The 7,876-nt window shown below is 33.8% G+C and overlaps 1 pseudogene; it reads right to left on the reverse strand.

Moving 5' to 3' along the window:
* Window positions 1-3,181: 3,181 nt before the first annotated feature.
* On the reverse strand, window positions 3,182-6,904 carry LOC149558438 (10-deacetyl baccatin III-10-O-acetyl transferase pseudogene; annotated as a pseudogene).
* Window positions 6,905-7,876: the final 972 nt, after the last annotated feature.

Consider the following 7,876-nt stretch of genomic DNA (forward strand, 5'->3'; position numbering starts at 1 on the left):
GTGGTATTCCACAAATTTTTTAATAGTCTAATGGAAAATTTCACCAATTCTAAGGGTCCCATCCCCACTCTTAATTCTAAGGTTTGAGATAATAGAGAGGGATGTTGTTGGTCTCTCCCACCTGAGGGTTGGTTCAAGTCCAATTTTGATGGGGCTGCTCAAGGAAACCTAGGAAAAGCTGAGGTGGGTGACATCATAAGAAATGAGCATGGAAAAGGCATTGCAACCTTTACTGCCCCCATTGGGAACCAAACCAATCATTATGCTAAGGCCATTACGGCTCATCAGACTATCACGTTAGATAAGGAAATGGGAGTTAATTTTCTCTAGTTGGAAGGAGACTCTAAAAATGTTATTGACTGCCTCAATGGTAGAAATTAGCTAACGTGGACGATGGCCAATATCATTGGGGAATGCATCCAAGACCTCCAAACTTTTGAAAAAACCTACATGGCACATGAGTACTGCGAGTCCAGCATAGTGGTGAATAGGTTGGAAAATTGGGTTGTTAAGCATAACGAGGTGGCCAAATGGATGGATAGAAATGAAATCCTGTCAAAAGTTAATAAAGTCATTGAGAGGGATTGTATCCTAGGCAGATTGGGAATAATTAAATACCATAATGAAAGTTAGTTGTCTATGGGCTAAGATCAGTACTAACATGTGTGAACTTAACATGGTAATCAATATTTTATGGAGAATATGTAGAGTTATGATGTGGAAGTACGATATTTCACATACTTTCCATATCTACAAAATCCATCAACCCATGTCAAGTACTGTGAAAGGGAAGTAAATTCACGAGGAGGATAAAAGTGGCAAGAAAATGAGGGGAGCCAAAGGTTTGTAGGTTTAGGCTTTTGGTTACAGAGACAATGGCGAGGAGAATGCCATGGTGGGGGAATGTCATAGAAGGGAGCTAGAGGATGAGGCACAGAAGTGGAAGAGAAAAACTAAGGTCTGGAACATCCTGAAGAAGGGTGAAATCACTAGCTATATTGAACACCTTCATAGATGGAAGCCCTCAACTACCAAAACCATGGTCAAAAATTGGAACAAGGGCATGGTAGAAATTAATGGGGTCAAGTTCTCGATCATGGAAGAAATCAACTCCCATGTCATTGGCATCCCTATTATTGGCAAGAAATTCTACAAAGACCGAAAGCTATCTGGGTGGGTGGTCATGAAGTTCACAAAAAATCAAGAGGAGAAACAAGTGATGGTGAAGAAAGGCACCCACTACCTCCTAAGAATCAAGCCTCTATGAAGATTCATGCTTCGGGCCATCATCAAATACATCACCTTCAACACCAGGTTTGATCACATTTGCACATGCCATTTTGTGCTACTCAACCATTTTAAGTACAGGGAAAAAATCTCTATTCCCTTTTACCTCTATTCTTCCATGAATGAGAATATAAATGAGTATCAAGAAAAGAAAACAAGGAACCCAGCAGTCCATGAGGGGTTGCTGCTATTAATTTATGAGTATTTCAAATCTAGGACTATCAGCAAACATGTCAAAGACAAGAAAGAAGGAAAGAAAATTAAAGGGGACTTTGATGAGTTCAAGGAGATTTACTCACCTTCAGATACAGAGGAAAGTCTTGAAATATACATAGACTCTAAGGACTCTAAGATCTCGCAGTAGAGCTCAAGGAAAAAAAACCCTCATTACTAATAGCAAGGAGAAGAATGTGCTCCCTGAACCCACAAAGGATATTGACACCTCTTCGGATAGGGGTTACAATAAATGGGATGAAGGGATGGACATGGGAAGCGAAAGCACTGAGGTAGAGGAGAATATTAGGGAGGTGGAAGGCAAGGAGTGAAGGAAGAGCAAAAGAAACATAACTATCAACACTAGTAGATTTGAGGTCATTTTTCAACCAAAAATTTCAACCTTTTATTAAATTGGTCAGTATGGAAAGGGAAACTATGGCTTTTTTTTAATCTATGCCCATGTTGGTCAAACTTTTGACCAAAACAATCTTAGTGTTGGTCAAAATTTTGACCAACACGAGCTTAATATCTAAAAGGGCAAATGCTGCCCATTTCATTAGATCTCTATTCAGCAAATGTCGCCCATTTCATTGTTTTCTCCATTCAGCTTCAATGCGTGCATGGGAGTTGAAGAACCAGGAGCTCTGAGTGAAAATGTAGATTTTCACGAAGTTCTATGTAGGTCTTATTGAAGAGATCTTTCTATTGGTCTATCACAGATTACTACCCTTCTTCCTGAGAGCTTCACGGGGGACCGCCCTAGGGGGTTTACTGCATAAGGCTCCTGTAGAGGGCTCAAGCTCCTAGCGAATAGAAGGTGCTCAGCTTTGCACAACATAGGGATTAGCACACTTTCGAGAAGAACATGGAGTATTAAAAGATCTAGCATGCAAGACATGGCGATCATGAAAAATTTGCAAATTAGAAATACTATAACATACTCTTTCCCATAACTTTCTATACTGGAGGTAAGCTTTTGGAAATATTAAACCTCGAGTTTTGTCCTCTTGTTTACTTAGAGATTTTAAGCCTTCATTCTCTATGTTTTTAAAGTGCTTGATACATGTTATGTTACTCAATGCTGATGAGATGCATCATTATGCAAAATGACAATTGGTTTGCATTAATATTTAATGTTTTTTTTTCAAAACAATGTGTTTTTGAACTGTGAAATCCCTGCTCTGATTCTTGTGTTCTAATCATATATTGATCTTCTCCCTTCATTTCCATTTTTCTTCATCTATAACCAGACTGTAGTTGTATTTTAAGACAATGACCAAAGGAAGACATTGAGTTCAGGACATCTTGAAATTAAAACACTTCAACTATTCCATCGAGTTTTATGAAATTGGGTGTACCAAAAACTATTATTATGAAAATAAATAAATCATAGTGATTTTCCTAGAAAGAAACTTAGAGTCATTTACTGTGAATCTATCGAGAAATACATGAATACTAAGTGAGTCCTTTGCCCTATCTCTTTTGGGCTGTTGTGAAAGCATGATATCATTTTTGATTCTCTTATTTGTTTTATGCTTTTTTTCATGTCAAGCCATTATGATAGTTGGCTTACTATACTTTATCAGTAACCTATTTGCCTCACAAGGGTTTCATACTTTATATGGCGCAAGACCAGTTCTCTTCTATTGATCTTTGTTTCACATCTAAGTCGTGGTCTTCATTTCTTTGAACCTTTCTTAAACCCTTTAATTTCTTCCATAAAGTATTTTTTGATACATTTAATTACATCATTTTTGATAAATAGAGAGGCTTGAACCAAATCTTCTTTCAATAGAGGTTGGTGTGGACTATGTACACTCTCCATAATAGTTTCAAAGTGATAAAATTGGAGGTTTATAGGAACCTTTGGCTTCAATAGCGCTCTATTCCATACTGGTTCTAAAGAGGGCTTAACCTCTCCCCTTGCCATTTCTGCAAGGCCTTTAAGAAATTGACCCACTCCTCGTTTGTCACATATACTATGGTGGAAATTCACTCCCACAACAAAACCACTGCATGTAAAATGAGTTACCTATATGAAGTAAATACAAGAAATAACAACAAAACAATGCACAAATCTTTTTAAAAAATCATATATTAAATCATTAGTATAAATCGAAATAAATAAGTTACAAATCCATCAAATGTAATGAAAACGATAACTAAAAAAATACTAGAAACTAGGAGATCCAAAAAGTTTCTTGAATATAGAAATTGGAAAAGAAAATTCAAGATAATAAAACCCAATGTAAGAGAGTAATACAACTCAATATAGGATAGTAAGAGTCAAGGATTTAGGAGTATCAATTCCACCAAATTTGTTAGTGGCATCAATCTTAGAGTCTTGCACTTAGCAATATTAGAATATTCTTGGTGGGCTTGTTAAGAACCATTAAACTTCACCAATTGTTAACATATGTTTTGATAAACAAAAATTGTAAGTAATAGAATTGACTTATCGTAACATTGTTATCATTTTTTTCAAACTCCCATTAGAACACTTTTCATCAAAAAATGTTTTAATATACTAAAACTATGAATAATAAGATTTCCTTACCTTGGTGGTGTTATCATTTTGTTCAAACTCCTCTTCCATCTATGACCTTTCCAACTCATTTTTGAAAGCAAAAGTATAACCCTTCTCCCCACCCCACTTCTCCTCAGGGAAGAATTAAGCTTGGAATAAAAAAGTCAACTTTGAGTGTTTAACACTTTGGTCTAGGAATTAAGCTTAGTGTGTGATGTTTAAGTTGTTCCTTCTCCTCGACGCAACCCCAAAGATAAAACACTTTCTAAAGGAGATAAACTTAATCCTTCACTTTTCTATAAATAAAAAAGCAAAGCGAAGAATTATTTGAACAACCAAAAGATGAAAGTTCTCGATAGAAATAGTAATAGGTGGAAGTGAATAAAGCAGTTGTTGAAATGATGGGTTGCCGTCATCCAAATCTCCCAAGGCTAAAAGAGTGTTATCTACCATTGCTTCCACAAACAGAGCACCCTCACCTGTATAATCCACTTCAAAATCCCCATTTTCTTTTCCTCTGAGCCTCCCAGCCAAGGGAAAATAATATAGTAGAGAAAGAAAACTGGTTTAAAGTTAAATTATGTAAAAGTTTTTTGTATCAATCTTTCAGATCAGATTTCATGATTCATCATCAAGATATTATGAATCCCAAAGTGGGGTACAAAAATTGTGTACACAATTTAATCTAGAGATAGCTTTCTCTATACAATCTGGATTGTGGAAATCTCTTATTATTGATACTAAGTATGAATGATCCAACTATATTAAACATCTTATACAATTTGCTAAATAGAGATGAATTGGGTGTTTAACCTTGAAGGTTTGATTGTTTCCAAGAGTCAATGTAGTGGGGAAACTTATATCAACTGTGCTTGCTACTACTATAATTAACCAGGGAGCTGTATTTGTAACTACATTTGACTAAGGTCTAGAGTTTCCAGCTGAACAAACTACAACAATTCCTTTTTCTAGAGCATGAAATGACCCAATAGCAATTACATCATCAAAATAAGCATCTAGTGAAGGTGGTGATCCAAGAAACATAGAGAGCATATCCACACCATCATGAATTGCATCATCAAATGTAGCAAGTATATCAGTTGAATTACAATCACTAGTAGCCCAACATACTTTGTATCTTGCACAACTCCCCACCCCCCCTATAGGACCTTTGTGCACAACTACTGATACATTTGTCTATTAGTATAGATAACTTGGAATCCATAATTATTAAGACATCTTAAATATTGAATGACACTTTGAAATGACCACTTTTCAACACTTTGATGCTTAATGAATTCTACAAGAAATTTTATTGATATGGAAAATGAAATAAATTTTTTTTAAATAGTTAAATTACATTAAAAACAAAAAAATAAATTGTTGAAATCTAATATATAATTTAGACTCAAAGAATGTACAAAATTAATAATAGTCACTTTCCCATTGCAAAAATACAAAATTACACAACTCAAAGCATGTCTATCCAGAAGAAAAATTGGCAATATACTTTTAGTCCAATCAGTCAATCCATCACATCAATAATTTAACACAACTGGATTTCTTGGGGCTCTGTCTAGGGAATTCTAGAATCAAAAGTGGAATTAGTTTTGGATTTGAACTAAAAATTGTTTGGTTTAATATACTCTTGGATGTGGTAACTTATCAACAATTTTTAGGCTTAATGAAAACCATTTCAAAAATGACATTTTGATGGAAGAAATCAGATAGACAATTTTGTTTTCTTTGATCGATGTGACTAAATACAAATTCTTGTGCATAGATTGACAATGACTCCAAACACTATATTTTCTAGAAAAAAACTTTACTATCTTGAATAAGAAAATTAGAAATGAAGAATTCGAGAGAAGAATAATGGCATAGCTATACATAACTATGAATTCAAATCTAACCAATGATCTATGGATGACCAACTAAAGGAACTCTTTCTAGTGATGAGCTATTATGTCAAAGATGGTGTGATTCAAAGGAATTGGATAAAAAATAAATATTAGCTCAAGAATAAGAAAAAAATCAGGTTATTGTGAATGGACTTAAATGGTAATAAAGAGGCTTTTATAGCTATGTGGTCGATGTTCTCAGGAGCCTCCAAAAGAAGCCTAGGAAAGATATGTCATCTACATACCCATTTCACTCAAAAACAACCTTTGTATAAAGCCATTTCTAGGTTATGGAATTCTCTTCCATGAAAAATTATGAAGAAATATGCTTAATTTAGTAACATCAATGAAAATCTTATATCCATGAATCAAATTGGGAGAGAGCCCAAGAATTCAAACAAGGCATTAGAGTGTTGTTGTTTTCTTTTTGCACCTAGGATCTTAATGTAACATTTTTTGGTTTTAATATGATGGTAACCGATACTTTCAAATATAATAATGTGTAGTAAAACTCATGTTCAATCTATGAATAATTTAACAATAAAATTAAACAAAAATGCAAAAATAAAACAATAATTCAAAATAGAGCAAAAGATGTCAACTAGGCTCAAAATACTTTTAAAAAATTGAAGTACACAAAAACTCATACCCATAAATGATATGATTAGGTCATTGAACAAACTATAAGAATGGTAGAGAAAAAAGAAACCTAGGAAAAGTACCAAAATAATTACTTTATTGAACAATACACCAACACTTTGGAGAGAACCTCTCTAATTGTTTTTGCAGGATCAGCATAAATACTATCATGAGCATTGTAAACTAATAAAGAAGTAAAGATATGTCTTCTTAACATGGCTAAGTTATAAATAGAGGAGAGGGGGAGAATAGTTTTGGGTGTAGGTAGAGAAGGGGCCACCATGACTAGTTTAGAGGTCTTCACCTTCCACTCTCTTGCCCCAACTTTCTCCATTCTTATTCTTCTAATACTCAAATTGTGAGATAGAAATTGATACTCAAATTGTGAGATTAAAACAGCATGTAGAGATCCCTTATATATACTACTCCAACCAATAAGTAGCCAAATTATTCCCTTTATAAATATTGCTACCTAAAACAGATTATGTTGTATGTTCAACAAATTACGTTGTATATTTTTAGTGGGTTTTGTAATTATATTGTGACTATAAACATCACACTATCGACCGACTCCAGATTTTGCATTTTTAATCCCTTCACTAAAATGGCATCTCTTTATATTGTTAAAATAAATAACTCATGATCCTCAACAGCCAATTCTTCCATTTTCTGTGGGCAAAGAAATCTATTTTGAAAAAGATTTGTTTCGTAAATAATGGTGCAAATGGGTTGGTAAACCCATGGAAATACATAAAAATGCAAATTTTGACATTCATAATTGATTGTCACACTTAAACTCCAAAGGGCTCGATATACTGCATAAAAATCTAGCTATATTGGCTGCTTAAAAAATTGAAAGTCAATAGTGTGAACTCTTAAAAATCAGGAGGGAAAAAAAAGCCCAAAAGATATGATATATTTTTTTGTTCACACTTCATCCAACAATTGAATTGTTGGCTAGTTAAGATAAGATGGGTAATAAAGTCATGAACTATTTATTATTCAGAAAAGTTGCACAATGACAGAAGGGTGATAAATGAAACAATATATTTATATTACATAGTATTCAGAAAGTAAAGAGTACAGTCATCACTACATTGTGATAGAAAGGAAAAAGAAATTCAATGGTTTTATGAATATATCCAATGGTTGTATTGTTTATAATTGCTTCAGAAAAATCTATAATATTCTAGTGGACCTAAATGAACAAAATGAAAGAATAGAATTCAGAAATAGCATGATTGAATGAAACATAAGTATGATGTTATCATCTTTTTGTTGTATTATCTGTAAGCATAATAAAAGA

The sequence above is a fragment of the Cupressus sempervirens genome, chromosome 5 (assembly GCF_028749045.1).
Source record: "Cupressus sempervirens isolate cs-2001-9-10 chromosome 5, ASM2874904v1, whole genome shotgun sequence".
Classification (NCBI taxonomy): domain Eukaryota; kingdom Viridiplantae; phylum Streptophyta; class Pinopsida; order Cupressales; family Cupressaceae; genus Cupressus; species Cupressus sempervirens.